This window comes from Peromyscus maniculatus, chromosome 1, assembly GCF_049852395.1.
Source record: "Peromyscus maniculatus bairdii isolate BWxNUB_F1_BW_parent chromosome 1, HU_Pman_BW_mat_3.1, whole genome shotgun sequence".
NCBI classification, from domain to species: Eukaryota; Metazoa; Chordata; class Mammalia; order Rodentia; family Cricetidae; genus Peromyscus; species Peromyscus maniculatus.
The window spans coordinates 100,221,127-100,237,951 of record NC_134852.1 but is presented as its reverse complement, the minus strand read 5'-3'; the positions used below and the strand labels follow the sequence as shown (position 1 = coordinate 100,237,951).

The 16,825-nt window shown below is 40.1% G+C and overlaps 1 protein-coding gene across 6 annotated transcripts in view; it reads left to right on the top strand.

Annotated features, from left to right (window-relative positions):
* The window catches only part of Tmem135 (transmembrane protein 135), a 202,108-nt gene that overhangs the window by 163,197 nt on the left and 22,086 nt on the right, over positions 1-16,825 (top strand). The window lies entirely within an intron of this gene.

The following is a 16,825-nucleotide window of genomic DNA, read 5'->3' as shown; positions in this document are numbered from 1 at the left end:
CATCTCCTGGAGTAGATCATCGCTTTTTGAGATAACTTCTTTACTTCTTGGACCAAGAGAGCTTCTGTTCTCCATTTTACCCACAGTCCATTCACCTGGTTTTGTTCAAAGATCTTTTTGTAATTCTTCATAACAGTTGACTTCAGGAATACTGCGCTTTCTGCTGTTCGTTTTTATTACAATTTCAATCCCCCCCCCTTCATGCTCCATTGATAATTTCGTTTTAGCCGCTCATTACCCCTTTTAATGAGTGTAGTTGTAAAATAGTAGAACAAGCCTCTTATTTAGGTGTTCTGACTTACAATAAAATTGTGCTTTGATAAGCCCATTGTGAAAATGTGTAAGTAAACCTTGATCAATCCATCTGACCTACCGAATGTTGTAGCTTCAGCACAGTGTACTCAGAGGATGGGTTGTTTGCCCTTTGACTCCAAGGCTCACTGGGAACTAGGACTCACTCAGAATCAGAGGAGAGTAGCATACTTGTTGGTAGTCAAGGGAAAGGTGAAAAGTCAAAATTTGAGTTATGGTTCATTGTAAATGCTACAACAAACCATTGGTAAGGAGTGTTTCACTGAGTGGAAGTCATCACTTGGAACTGCAACTCATTTTTTAAAACTGAAATGATTAATTTAGGAAAAAGAACTTCTAAATACCAAGAGAAGAAGACAATGCTACAAATTTCAGGAAACAAGATCTAAGGGAAAAGAAAAAAGTAGCTTAACGTATATTGAATCAACACCTGCCATATTCTAGGCTGCAATCTTGATAGGTGGTTTATTTACACCTTCATTGTATTTTATGTTTGAAATCGTCCTCGAGGGGAATCTGTCCACTCTTACTTTGTGGGGATGGAGTGACAGGCTTCAACCCATGCATTAGAGATCAGACTGTACAATACAGCAAGACTCCTCTTCCAACAACTTTGAAAACTAAAACTAGAGGGACTGGAGAGATGGCTCAGTGATAAAGAATGCTGGCTGCTCTTTCAGATGTCCTGAGTTCAATGTCCACCACCCACATGGTGGCTCGCTACTGTCTACAAGATCCATGCCTATAGCCCTATAGGATTCATGCCTTATTCTACATGCAGAGACAGTATCCATCCACATAAAATAAATATCTTAAACAACAACAACAAAACTAGTGGGCTGAAGAGATGGGTCAGTGGTGAAGAGTACTTCTTGGAACTGGAGAGATAGCTCAGTGTGGAGAGCACTTCCTGGGGATGGAGAGATGGGTCCAGAGCACTTCCTGGGGATGGAGAGATGGGTCAGTGATGAAGAGCACTTCCTGTAGATGGAGAGATGGGTCAGTGGTGGAGAGCATTTCCTGGGGATGGAGAGAAGGGTCAGTGGTGAAGAGCCTTTCCTGGGGCTGGAGAGATGGGTCTTGGTGAAGAGCACTTGCACTCCTGCTGGGTGTCTCATAGCTACCTGCAACTCCAGCTCACAGGGATCCAGTCCCTTCATCTGGCATCTGGCATCTGAGAGCTCATGCACATATGTGTAGAGACATTTAGAGACACATGTTTGCACATAAAGTTAAAGATCTCAAAGGTAGCAAGGCATATCCGTAATTTTCTCTTGGTCTACTTGGTTCCTTCTTACTGTTTATCTGACCTCACTGCCATTGTTTGTTAAACTGTGTACTTTGCACATTTGAGTTTTGTACTAATTGTGTAGAAAGAGATAGTTTGAATAAAATGAATGAAATGAGCACTTTATGGATGGATATAAGATACGAGGTCTCCAGAATGTATTTTTTGCTCTTTTGGGAAAGCGGTTTTCAGACCAGTCTTTAAGTGGGTTGAGGAGGAGATTGAGAAAGGCTTTGCTTCCCAAGCTAGAAATGTCAGCAGGACTTCCAACTCGGAAAGCTGCTAAACACTAAAAATGAAACCCTTCCCAACTGCTGGTTTCTTTCCCACATTCCCTTAGGGCCAACACAGGCTACTCTGCCAGCTGCTTCATTATAAATCTGTGAGTTATGCCACAGCTTTCAGGAATAAATCCAGACTTATTTGTCATATCCTCCCAAAAGTGGTGTAGAACAGTTTCTGCCTGCTTTTCCCTCATGGCTCTCTTCCCTGGTGACACAGTTCAGCTCCTTCAAGTCCCAGTGGGCTGCTGTTACACTCCTCCATCTCAGATTGTACCAAGCCGTTCACACCTTCACCCTTCCTTCCTTCCTTCCTTCCTTCCTTCCTTCCTTCCTTCCTTCCTTCCTTCCTTCCTTCCTTCCTTCCTTCCTCCCTCCCTCCCTCCCTCCCTCCCTCCCTCCCTCCCTTCTTTCCCTTTCTTTCTTTCTTTCTTTCTTTCTTTCTTTCTTTCTTTCTTTCTTTCTTTCTTTCTCTCTCTCTCTCTCTCTCTCTCTTTCTTTCTTTCTCCTTCTCTTTCTCTCTTTCTCTCCCTCTTTCTTTCTTTCTTTCTTTCTTTCTTTCTTTCTTTCTTTCTTTCTTTCTTTCTTTCTTTCTTTCTTTCGTTTTTTTTGAAACAGGGTTTCTTTGTGTTGCCCCGGCTTTCCTAGAACTAACTCTGTAGACCAGGCTGGCCTTTAACTCAAAGAGATCCACCTGCCTCTGTCTCCCAAATGCTGGGATTAAAGGCATGCACCACCACCCTGCCTCACTTTTTGTTTTTTAGTGAAGTACATCCTTGTGCTTTAGAGACTTTGTAGCAAAAATCCCATCCTGACCCCAGTGTAGAATTCTTGAACTCAGGTGCTGACTTGTTCAGTCTCATGTCCCCTCATTAGAGAAGGTTAAAGGTGTTTATACTATATGTAAAGGAACTAGATTCTGAAAAACCCACCTCCATTTAAAGAACTCTCAGAGTAGCTGGATAGAGGCGCACACCTTTAATCCCAGCACTTGGGAGACAGAGGCAGGTGGATCTCTGTGAGTTCAAGATCAGCCTTTTTTCGAGACTCTATGTAGTCTTAACAATATAAGTCAGATATTGGGGGTGAAGCCTGAAAGATCAGTGAAGCAGAGCAGCAGCCACTAGAAACTTCTTACTTCTACCAAATTTCAGACCAAATGGGCAATCCTGTCTCTATGAATCCTCAGACTGAATGGGTGTGGGGGTCCTGTTTCCACCTGCTTTATATTCCTGTCTCTACCTCCCTAGTGCTGGGATTAAAGGCTTGAGCCTCTCAAGTGCTGGGATCAAAGGCATGAGATCCCAGTTGCTGGGATCAATGGTGTTCAATCTCATGTAGCCCAGGGTAGGCTTGAACTCCCAATCTTCCTTCTTCCTTCTCCCAAGTGCTGGGATTAAAGGTGTGTGCTACCACTGCCTGGCCTCTATGGTTAACTGGTGGCTAGCCCCACCCTTTAATCTCCAGGCAAGCTTTATTTGTTAGAGCACAAACAAGATATCATTCAACACAGCCTGGTCTACAAAGTGAGTTCCAGGATAGCCAGAGCCACACAGAGAAATCCCGGTGGGGGGGGGGGGGGGGAGGCTGAGGAAAAGGGGAGAAAACCAACTCTGAGAAGCATCTGTTATATTTCTAGGGTAAATAAATGGTTTCTTCTTGTTTTAGTGAAATAATATTTAAGAAGTCTTTATATCTGTGTTCAGGCCTCTACAATTTTTCTATTAGAAAAAATACACATGAAGTATTATTGCACTGGAAAATTGTATTTCAGATAAGTAAACACCAGAATCATTTTTGTCTGTTCTGCTCTGTGGTATCCTTTCTATTTTCGCTTGATTCTCCTTTTATCCTCCTGGGCTCTCGCCTCCGAAGCAGGGGTTCCCCATTTCTACCAAATGTCCAAGTAGAATACGGCCTGGCTAAAGTCAACTGTGAAGTCCTGCATTTTAGACTGGCAAGCACTGCAGGCTTCCTGAGGCCAGCCGTGCCTGTCAGACACTTGGCTGGTGGATGAACCCAGTGTTCTGACGAAGGCCTTTGACTGTAAAGATGTGGAGCGTCCAGCCACTGTCGCCTGCACTGTAAGAGCATTCCACTCTGGATGTTGGACTTTTGCCTGACAGGACACTAAAACCTCAGGTACAGTCTCCACATACAAATTTATTGGAAAGCAGCTTATTTTTCACCAAGTTAGAATCTCGGGATAGAAAAACACAAGCTTGTCTGCATTTTAAAGTTTTCAACCCATGCTGCTTTTCTTCAAAGCTCCACAGAGACCCCTAGTCATGCAGCAAGGACATTTTGAAATAAATACAATATTTCTTTGTTTCTCTGCCCCATTGTGATTCACATATGCAGTGGAAAATACTGAATTGAAATGGTGGGCATGAGGTAGGGTGGTTTGTGAGGAAACAATTAACATAGAATTAGAACTCTTTAGACTATGATCATTTCTCAGCTTTATCCGTCTTAAAGAAAGAAAATGCATAAAGCCAAGTGGTGTGTATATGTGCACATGGAAGCATGTGTGCAGACACACACACCATCCAGTTAGCTGCTGCTGCTGCCCGCCGCCGCCGCCGCCGCCACCGCCGCTGCTTGAAGGTGGGGCTAGAAGCCAGCGTGTGCCCTATGCTAGGCACATGCTGTCTCTTCGAGCTGCGCCCTAACTTTTCTTAGCTTCTAAAAATGTTTGAAACCGGTTTTGGAGCATAGGCTTATTAATGTTCTATGACATTTTTTGTTAATTATTGGATAATGTGCATATTTAAGGTATTTCCTTAATACAATGTCGTGTGTATATTTTTACCTTTTGAAGCTAGGAAATCGAGGACATTTTGCAGAAACTCAGCTTTTATTTTTTTTAACAAATACTGAATGCAGTACCCCCTTCTCATCCACTATTCTTAACTCAGATAATTTTCACATGCAGAAGTGTGACAAGTGAATTCAGAGCTAGGTAAGGTCTCTTGAATTTAAAAAAAAAAATTTGAATATTTGAGTATTTAGTTCCCTAACTAGAAATAAATGTACTTTTATGTTGGGAGAAAGACACAACATTATACTTAGAGTATATAAAATACCTTCAGTGCTCCTTGAAATCAAATATTCCAGTCTGTCATATTTAGTATATATTCAATAATAGTGATTTAATTTGAGGTAGTGAGACAATACCAAGTTTGAGTGAACCATGAATTTGTGGATAACATTTTATGTCAGGGATTTTTAATTTGTGAGAATTTTTATTTTACATTTATTTATTAAATCTGTATGCATATGTGTGGGCAAGTGTGTGTTCCTGTCGTTTCTATTATGGGTCCTGGAGATGGAACTCAGAACGTCAGACTTGGCAGAGGATACCCTTACTAATCCATCTCACTAGCTCCAAGTTGTGAAGAATCGTAAAGACCATTCCATCCATCCTCTTCATAGTTTCATTTGGAAAACCCAAGGTTGAGAAACAAAGTTCTTTTTCAGCTCCTACAGTAAGAGAGTGAAAGGCTGGAATGAAAGAATCAGCTTGGTAGCTTCTACCCATACTTTATTATGAAGTCTAAAATGGTAGATGAATATTTACCCGGATCAGTGAACTGAGCATTTCAACATTGCAGTTAGGCCACACATGTCTGTCTGCACTTCTGCAGGCAAACCCTTCGTTTCTACAGACAGTTCTGGTGACCTTAGGACTGTTGTGAGTCTTAATGTCAGTGGCTCGACTAAGGAAAACCAAATAGCAGCAGCAGATGCTCCTTTCTCCCACATTCTGAATTATGGGTGCTCTACTAAGAAACACCTTCTAGATGGCTTTGCTGTGTTGAGTGAGCTCTCTGTTTGGACACATGGTCCCTTCAGTTTTACTTGGCTTCTTATTCCTCCACTCCTTACTGAAGCAGGTCAAGAAGGGTGGTTGTAGTGTTTATGGTAAGAATGAATTTTTGTCTTGTTACAGATAGCTTTATGAATTCAAATGGTTTTACTCAGCCAGTCTTGGTGTGTGGGCATTGTGATCTCACAGTAAGTAACATGGGCTGAGGTAGTAGGGTCATAAAATACAAGTCTTGCCTGGGCAACTTAGTAAGAACAGACTAAAACAATATTTCAAAAGCAGACTGGGGATGTAGTAGAGCACCTCCAGTCATGTGTGAGGTGTGTGAAACTGTATGTTCAAATCCCTCTATTGTAAACAAATAAAGAAAGCCAACTAATTAAAAATTGTTTTAATCTAGTTTTGGGCCTGTTATAGTTTCAGCCTTAGTAAAGTATAGTAGACTCTGATCATTGGCCATTTTATAAAAATGTGGTATACCGTATGAATTTGTATAATTTGAAGTTGGAAAAACTCTCTGTGCTGTCAACATTGGAAAAGTCTCCAATTCACAGTCCTGAGTTGACATTGTGCAGAAATCAGCAGCCTGTCCCACTTTATAAGGTAATTCGCAGGGTTAAATATGTGGCGCCTTACCTTCTTGGGTTGATTATAGAAACCAATAAAGTATTGTCCAAATCTTAAAAGGAGGAGGAAATGCCTGCAAGAAGAGAGCTGCTTCACAAAACTCCCTCCAGACGCACTCTGAACCGGTCCCCCACCATCCCCGCTGCCCTCCAAACACACTCCTGTAAGCAGTCCCCTTTTTCCCTCCCTCCCCCAGTTTCCCATGCAGTGTCCCATGCATAGAGCTGCTGCAGGCCTGACCTTCAGACTCCATGTTTCCAGGAGCCCTGGACAGAAGGAGCCAGCGCGTAAGGAAGCTGCTCCGATTCTCCCTTGCTGAATCCTTTCCAGTGTTGCTCCCTAATTATCCTCATGGCTCAGTCTCTCCCTGGGGCTCATTTGTCAACCATGCATCTTAATTAAAGGGTTATTAATCCTGTACTCAGTGACTGCTCTTGGAGTTTTATAACTATTTACTTACTAGTTTTACTTTTTTAGTTGTAAGCACCCTGCACTTGAGCCTAGAGCCTTTCCTTGGAGGTTTCCTGTGCTCTTTGGCTGTCATTTCCCCCTCTGTTTTCCTCCGTCTAGAAACACGTGGATCTACTTCCTCTCACCAAGATTTGCTTTCTTTTTCCCAGAATTCCATATGCTTGGCATATCATATATAGTATCTCTATAACTGGCCTTTTTTCATTTATTTTAAAGATGCTTTCTTTTACAAACTTACTTGCTCTGTTTTCATTGCTGAATACTATTCTCTCACATGTCTCCACCACAGCTTGTGTCTTCATCTGCTCACGACCTTGAACTTGTTTCCAGTCCAAGTCACAATTTCATATGACAATGTTACGTGTACCTACTTGCAATTTGTAAATCACTGTATGCCAATTTTCAAGCATGGTGAAATCAATATGGTATTGATTTCAGGAAGATACTGTCTATTTCACCACAAGACTTGAGCCAGTGAGCTTGCTGTAAGTCAGGACTGTTCACTGTTCCTGCCCTCTGTGTACAAGGTGGCAGTTACAATGCTGTGTTACTGGAGCTGTGGGGCTGTAATGACCGTGCAGTGATAGTACGTACATAGCATTTGAGCCTTAGGACATCGGCTCCATTGTTCATGTTTTTAGATGGAGAGTCAGGCACAGCGTTTAAACAGCCTGCTCATGAACCTGTTCCCTCTCCTCTGACTCTAACTCGGTGCTCAATAACTCCTTGTGAACAAATGAGTGATTGTTTTAACAAGTAACGTTTGCTTCATTATTCCTAGGGAATAGCAATAATTACAAAAGATGGAGGGGAAGGCAGCTTGTCCCTCTGTAATGACACTTTCACTGCCCTCCCTTCTTCCTACAGTCAAGAGTTGGTGTTGCTATTAGTCACCTACACACTGCACAATCTGGACCTGTATTGTAGTTGGGTGAAATGGGGGTTTTCTCTGTGTTTGTGGTGGGGCAGCCTACCTACTTAGATCGTGTTTATTATGCTAAAGCACTGGAGCTTTTTGACTTAGAACAAATAATGTTAGTTACTTAACATTTGTAGTCCATTAAGTTTGATATTTTATCTTTATAAGTTCCTTTAGCTATAGTTTTGAAATATTTTTAGCCTTATTGGAGTTTTTTATTTAACATCTTTTGATAAGCATTAAATTCTGTGAACGTCATTGTGTGGCTTCATAAAAAATAAAGGAACAGTACACATTTTAGGTATTTTAATATATGTTGATTTCAACAGAATTTAGTTGGTAGATTGATATTTTGGCAGATAACAAAAATGCGATTATATTTAAAACAATTGAGCGGTTTGAGTAGGGAGATCATGCGAGTCATCCTACTCCTGTTAGGAGTGTGGCCTTTCTCTTAGAGGCGAAATTTATCCCTGTTTTCACAAAGCCTATGCCAGTTTCTCTTCCAGTCTTTCCTCATGCCCATGCAGTAGTCACCTTAATTCTCCACTGTTTCTGATCCCCAGTTACCTCTTTTTCCAAGTGACATGTACCCCTTCCTCTTCTGTTTCTACTTTTGCCTTTATGTTGTGCCTTGACCTTGATACCAAAGCCAGGGTTGGGTATTCCTCCGGTGTGCTTTGCTCGCACCATGTGCTGTCTATTAAAGTACTTTCTGTAATCTGGCATCAGTTTTTATTTGTGTGACTACTTCTCTGGATTGTGACACTGTTGCAAGACATTGACAGTGGTTGTTCCCAGAACGTGAGGAGTTGCATGGTAGATAGTACTTGCCAATAAGTATCGAAGGGTATGATTGAGCGAAGAAACGATGAAGCAATACCAGCAATGTCGTAGCTGCTATTGCTATGATCTCCTCTCTTTGGCTGGATTGCGGTTCCTGGTAAAGTGGTGAACATGCCTGCCAGCAGAGCCTTACCCCTTAACCTTGATGCATCCATATTACAATGGCAGTTTATTTCATTTGTGGGTTTAAAAACACCTCTGCCTGAGAAGAGGCTGATTCAGCTGCACATGTTCATGTCCAAGTGTAAACCTGTACCAGCTCATCAGTATGAAGAAATGAAAGGAACTTTGTATGATGGTTGAGGTCTAGGAGCTATTGATAGGCATTAAAGTACTCAGTTCAAACCAATTGTTTCAAAACCTGAAAATCAAAATAGGCATACCCCAGAGTTTCTGCTATAAAAATGAATTCAAGAAACCTGGTGCCCAACTAGGAATATAATTGCTATACAATGCATAGATTTCTTAATTTCTACATAGATTAAATTTTTCTTTCAGCATATTTTTACTGAGTATTCTATTTCCTTGGCAAAATTGTTGCGAGTTGAATGTAATCAGAATGTTTTGAAATGTCTGAACAATTAACAAATCAGTAATGAAGGAAGCTTAGACTATACATAGTAAATGCACACACTATAAAGTAATACCTAATGTGCTATTGAAAAGCCTGTTACCAAAATGAGTTTTAAAATTACCCTGCTTAAAGTTGGTGTGAGAAACACTGACGATTGGTATCATGTTATGCAGAAAAGGGAGTTTTGTTTTGAATTTCCTTAAATGTTCCAAATAAACATAACTGATCCTTGGCAGTTATGTGTTTGGCCTTAATGGTGGACAGGTGCTATTGCTCACAACCCTTTGTGGACCCTGCATGGGGAAGCATGCCTTGCCTTTCTTGCTGACAGTGTACCTGGAGTTGTGGTGTGCGTTGGCTAAAGAACCTAAGTAGAACTGACTTGTGTTTAATTAGAAGCAGGAGTCCAGTTTTCTTCATTCTCATTCTTCTTCCTTTGACAATTCACACTCATTCCAGATGGGCATCTCTCTATCACACTAAGTAAGATACAAAATAAAGATGGCCTCCAGTCTGCCATCCAGCCCTTGTTACTCATATGGTGTGAGCAAAGAGTAAGCTTTTGTTGTTACAAGCCATCAAGATTTTGTTTCTGTTACTTAACCCAGCCCTCTGGTTCCCAAGCTTTAACATTCACCTGCATGAGAACCACATGGAGAATTTATAGCACAAGTTGTAATCCATCCTTGGGCTCCACTGTTAGAGTTCCCGAGTTCTGTGGCTCAGGCGTGTCTGTCTGTGCCTTCAGTAGGTCAGTGGTAGTGACCAAGGCTTTCTATTTCTGATGTGGAAAGTGCCTGTTGTGGAGGGGAGGCAGGTTAGGAAAAAAAAAAATAAATCAAACAAACAAAAAAGGCAGCATGGCTCTTGACCAAAGTTTGCTTTCAGGCATGGTTTGCAAGTTTGGAGCTGGGCACCTGTTCCTTTAAAACTCTCCGTGCCCTTTGTCACTTGTAAAGTTTGCTAACACCAGTTGAATGACTGCCATTGTCTTGCCTGGGTCTGTGCTTTCCTTTGGGTACTCTCAGATCCTTTACATGTCCTGGTCTTTCTTCTTCACAATTGGAACTCAAGCCAAAGAGCTAGCCAGTTGCATGGACTTCCTGTTGTCTGGTGTTAGATGGAGCCAAACTGGGAGCACTTCGGCTCTCTGGCCTAGGTGTCGTCATCTGTGAAATGTAATTACCTCAGGTTACTCCAGTTCCAGTTTTGGTTTGAAATTTCTCACTCCGTTCTCTTGTTCAACAAGATTGCAGTGTGTGCTGACTTTCCCAGTTTCTACTGTGCATGTGGAAAGTTATTCAGAAGAAGTAAGCTGGAGTATTTTAAATGAATATTTTGCCATTTAGGGTGATTATATTGTGTAGGTTCATCAAAAAGTTCATCAGAAATAGTAATTTCCAAAGGCTTCTAAAATGCTCAAAGATGCATATTTTATTTATTTTCTATCTCAGATTTGAACTTTGGGGTTAAATGAGCATACATTTCTGAAAAATGATAAGACTAGTGTTGATATTTTAGATAGCAGATCATTTTATTCAGTGTGAAAACTCAATTGCTGTATTAATGACATAGATACCAATATACATTTGAAATATGTTAATATGATTAAAAATTCTATTTAACTAAAAAACACTTGGTTTCATCTTTTCTCAACATTCATGGAAGGAAAAATATCAGAGTATTTGCTATTCTTGAGGTCCTTTAAAAATTCGTTTAATAACACAATTTCACTTACTGTAAATAGTTTTTATTTCTAGCCAATGCTGTGAATTTGAGTCACTTGCTAAATTTTTCTTGGACTCACATCTTGTCTATCTTACTTGGTGCTACCGTTGGTGTGTCGAGTGTGAGCAGGTGTTACTGGTGTGCATCAGGCAGGCCCTTCAGTCCATTGCCCTGGAAACTGCGATCTGCTCCTCAGTATCTTCACACTTGACCACTGCGGCTCTTTCCATTCATTTCAAGACGGAAATCTATCCTATTGACATTTCTCTTCGGGCAAGTGTTGGCTCCTGAGCCACTGAATGAAGCTTGAAGCACTGCTTTCCTTGTGTGGATTTTAAGCAAAAGCCGTTCAAGCTTGTCCAAATTTAAGGAGAAATCTGATTCTGTTGGAGTTGTTCCTGTGGGTGTAAGCCCAACTGTTTCTAATTTGTAAGTGGGACACACCAGAAGACAGTGTGGCAGTAATTATCTGGGGGCTCAATCACTTGGTTCCCTCCATGCTGCCTGCCTCAGCGGCATTCTTTGGGTTCTTGGGGATCAGCCCAATCCCCAGGGCTCCTAGGCATAAAATGAGTGTACCATAAAATATTTATCTGAGTCAAATGCAGTATTGTTGATTCACTTGAAAGTGCACTGAAGGGATTTATTGAAAATATTTGGAGTTAGAATTGCTCATGAAGAAATAAAACAACCTTTCTAAATGTAATTGTTGTCTCCCAGCCCTAGACTGCTGTGTGTGTGAGGTAACTCATGATAAGAACACATTAATTATGCTGTTTTTCACGTTAAGTGGTATATGTAGGCTGAAACGAAGCTCTATTTAATTGTTTGAACAATAGTAGGTGTAAGAGGAAATCCTGCTATATATATTTAGGTAATGTAATGTTTTAACCCCACACATCACAGGTTCTGAAGAGTAGCTTGAAGCAATCAGTTGAATCTGTTAGCTACTATTGTATGCATTATGATGAAGATATTAAAATTTTAAAGCATATAAAATGAAATTTGTTCTATGTCAGTTTTCTTGTCATTTGCATAGTAGGCAAATGTAATAAAATACACTATTATTGGTAAAATCTCATATATTGAATTATAATTTAATACTAAGGTAAATTCCTAATTTTGAAAATGACTTGGGAAAATGAACTACAAATCGTTTTTATTATTTTGTGGGATTAAAAAATTGATTCATATTAAAAACAAACTACATAAAATTGCATTTTTTAGATTTACTGACTTATGTATGAGTGTTTTGCCTGCATGTATGTATGTGCACCACGTGTGTGCCTAGTGCCCATAAAGGTCAAAAAAGGGTGTTGAAGCCCCTGGAATTGGAGTTCTGGATGGTTTCGAACCACTGTATTCCTGCCAGGAACTGAACCCAGGTCCTCTGCAACAGCAATAAATGCTCTAAACCACTGAGCTCTCTTCACCTCCATGAGTTCTCTTTACAATGAGGACAATTATGTTCCCTAAATTCGAGGTACTTAAGTAGACAGTTATTCCTTTTTGACTTTTAAATTTTTCTGTTGGATTCATTCCAAATCAAACTGTGATTTTGGTATCAATGATACAGCAATTAAAAAATTCAAAACTTTGATGATACATGACTGTTATTATCATTGGTCATCTTTTCATAACACCAGTAAAAATCTTAACATTTAAATTCTGAGTAATTTCTTTTAAAAACAATTTTGTTTGTGGGCCGGAGAGATGGCTCAGTGAGCAAAGGCCCTGGCCACCAAAACTCAAGACCTGAGTTTAGTCTCCAGGGCCCCCCTGGTAAAAAGAGAGAATCCTATTCCTGAGGGTTGTCCTTTGATTTCTGCATGTGCACTATGGCATTTACACACACACACACACACACACACACACACACACACACACACACCACATTAAAATGTAATTTTTTAAATGCTTCCATAAAATAAAGTAATTTATTTTTGATACCAGTAGTCATTAATACTATCAAAATGAAATATTTTAAAAATTATCATTTTGCACAACCATTTTAAATATAATTTGTCTTTCCTTTTCCAGCTTTATTTGTGCTTCCACATAGTTACTGTGAGGCAGATAATTTAAAGAACTGATAGAAAATACTAGAGAATTCAAAGGTTTGAAGTGATGATTCAAGTACTTAAGGCACTATGTAAAGCTGTCTGCAGTCTCCAGGCTATCAGCAAGTGGCCTTGTGTAGTAGATGCTCAGTTAACGATTGTTGAGTGGATTAAGGTAGAGTATTACTACTAGCCAACAGTTTGGTTTCATGGATACTGTTCAGTGAGTCTGAACCAGAATAGATACAGAAGTGTTGCCTTTGATCCACCTTAAATGTCCCCTCCCCATAGTGTGTGTGTGTGTGTGTGTGTGTGTGTGTGTGTGTGTGTGTGTGTGTGTACACATACATGGGCACGAGTGCACGCCTTGCAGTTCTCTCAAGGTTGGTTAAGAAATCATGATTAGTATCTATAACCTTATAAATATCTATAAATATCAAGATTTTCTTATGCCATGCATTGTTCCTGAAGAAATATTGTAAATGAAACTTAGGAAATATTTTATATTGATTGCATTCACCCAGTAGTTGGAAACTGAGCAGACAGAACTTTTGTTGTTGTTCTTTCACATTGTTCTTAGTTTCCTGGAGAACAGAGAGTGAAGCAGAAGCAGCAGTTTCAGCATCCAGTTTCAGGCTGGCTGGTGCAAAGGAGTAGAACTCTGTTTTACAGTTTTGTAAGGTTACAGACCTTAGAAGCAGAAGCAGCAAAACTCAAATATCATGACTATTTACTTAACAAAGCATAGTGTAACTTTCTGTTAGTGACATTCTGAATTCCCTGTAAAATGTATATTTAGAGGAAAGCTTGACAAAAAGGCTGCTTCCTAGGTTTAAGTTCTTCCAGGGATGGTTCTCTAGTGACATCTTCTGGTGCAATGTTGTAATGAAAAATCACAAAATCTCAGGGAAGTAATTTCATAGGAATCAAGTGAGCATGGGAGAGAAAAAACATTCTGTGCAGAATTGTTTTTTACTGTTATTTGTACATCTAACTCAACATTTGGACATTTGATCAAGAATGCTATTTTAGTAACTTAAGTGCTTCCCAGGATGTGGCGTGCAGTTCCACCTCGCGCCTTTGATCAGAGCAGCATATTGACTGAGGCTTTTGTGCAAGAGATGGAAACCCCTTTCTCCTTTGTATTTACTGGCTTTTTCTCATTACATCTTACATTAGCACAGAGGCTTGCAAACGTAGAACATGAGTTGAATTATAGTTAGTTTGTATCATCTGCACAGACTGAATGGCAAGTCTAGGTGTACATAAGTTGAATGTGTTATATTTGGGGGCACTTGAAAATAAAGTGAGACTCTATTGTAGATGGTGATATGAAGAAATAGATGTGATTTTTTTTTATAAAAGTTTTGGCATTACACACACACACACACACACACACACTCACTTGACATTTCTTCATATATATCTGTTTCCTTCTTTATGGTTGTATCCTGTCTCCTGGATTTCCATACTACATAAAAATGAATCAGTCGTCTTCCAGGACTCCCAGACTTGTATAGCCAGCTGGTGCATCCTTCACACTCTGTTCGTTCAGCTCAGACATATCTCCCTCTTAAAATATCCAAAACAGATTTCATTTTCTCCCTGAATCCTATACAGGTTCTCACGTTAGTAAATGGCATTGTGTTCTCTTTGCTTCGACTAAAGATCTGTCAGTAAGTGGTGAATTCTGTTTCTTGTTTACCTCCACATTCAAACTATGAAGAAATTTTGGCAGCTCACTTCTGACATACATTCACATTCTTCTTCTTTTCTCTTCCATCCGTGGTCACCTTCCCATGCTTCTAACTCTGCTCTCATATCATCTGCTTTCCACTCAGTGGCCAAAATAATTCCCATATGAATTAGGACAGATCTTCCTCTGCTGAGATCACCCCAAGGCACCCTTGCATGGTCTCCATGACTGTATTCCTGCCATGATACCACTCCCCTATTCTGCTCCAAGTCTAGGAACCACAGTGGTCTGTCCTCACTGCTCTGTGGACTCAGCCTTGATCTGCACTTGCTGCTTCAGGCTGAAATGCCCTCCCCTGGTTCCTGAAAAGTTTCCGATCAGACTATCATCCTTTGCCTTCTTAAAGAGACTCTACTTGAACCATTCTGGACAAAAAGAAGGCCTGGTTCTTCACCAGCTCCTCCTTTCCCAGCCTTGCTGGGTTTTTACCACAGCAATTATTCTGTGCCTTGTATTGTTGCTGAATTTCTCCCCCAGTGTGGGTGTCAGATGAGAATGTGATGTTCTTGTGTCCACGGCTACATACTGGAACCTTCGGCAGTTCCTATACTCAGTAAATACCCAATATGTATGAATAAATACTGAATGGAGACTTGGTTTGATCTGCATTGTAATCACCCAGGCCATAGAAGGGAAGAACCTTCTAACGGGGTCTGCTTTGTTGAAATCTTTATATCATGCCTTTCACATTTAACATAGATTTCAGTAATGTTTCATAGTTAGGTTAATACCTCCACAATACACTCAATGTCAAAATGTGGGACCACATTTTAAAGATTCTTCTTACTTTATTGTTCTCTTGACCCTCAATTACCTTCACAAACTTTATACACATGAATGGAAGAAAGACTAGTCCCCTTTGAACACATGTTAAGGCTTTATCAATATGAAGTGCTTCCCACAGGGTTCCACTGGAGAGCCAGACGACCATCATAATGAAATTGCAAATTCATTTGTGGACTCCCCTATTATGCTTGAAAGCTACTTTGTGACGTTCGGTCTGCAATTAAATTGTACTGTGCAGGGTCACAAATATGCTTCGCTGACTAGACCGAGTGGTCAGAATCTTTTAACTGTTCAACACCTCACAAAGACGAACTGCTATCTTTTAACAATAACGTCCCGAAGCCAAAATTTGTTCCCAGATGTACATCATCTTTTAATGGATCCACTGCTTTCTTTTCCCTAGTCGGTGAGGGGGCCCCTTGCCCACTCCCTCCCGACTCCACCGATCTAGATTAGGGGTTTAAAATTATACTTCCTCCTGATGGAAAAAGGTAAGTTTAAGAAGTTTAATAATGTAATTTGCCCAAACATATTTTTAGTTTAATTTATAAGTTATTTTGCCCCCATGCCCACTCTGTGTATATATTTATGTAGTATATTATTACTTAAATGTTATGGTTACATTTCCTACTGTTAACATGACCACTAAGTCCATCTTGCTGCTTAACTGAAATAAATGCTTAAATGTTTTAAAACATCTTCAAATGGCTTAAATATTTTCTAAGAGTCTAGGTCACATCCAGTAAAATATAAATTTTAAGGTAGTCTATTATTTTGTGTATTTCCTTTTTTTCCCAAGAGATTTTGATAATAAATATCCAAAATCCCTTTATGACTGAATATACGAAAGGTTCTTTGTGGCTATAATCATTTTTGCATGAACATTGAATGTTACAAATGTCTTTAAGTCTGTTTTAAGTCCTTATTGTTAATCTTAATTACAACATAGCTTGTATCCTTCCCAGTTAAAGACAACACAATAGGAGGAGGATGGGAAGGGAAATGCTTGATTTTTAAGTCAGATTACCACTGTGCCACTACCCCACACCTGGAATTCTGCGTCTTGTTAGTATGTTAGTCTGTGGCCTCCAGGAAGTAAGGTTGCTGCAGGTCTTAAACCCCCATGCAAGTACAAAATGCATGAAAGCCTACCTACAGAGCTGCGTCATTATCAAACAGAACATGAATGAAGGGTACAGACTGAGCAGTGATGAGAAATATTCAAGAACTACTGTTTGGATTCTTCTCTTCCTCCCCGTCTCACTCGATTGCTGCCCCATGTTACCTGTTCTTCTCGGCCTTCCCCAGAGGTTCTGTGGGATGTTGAAATGAACTTGAAGACTTTCTG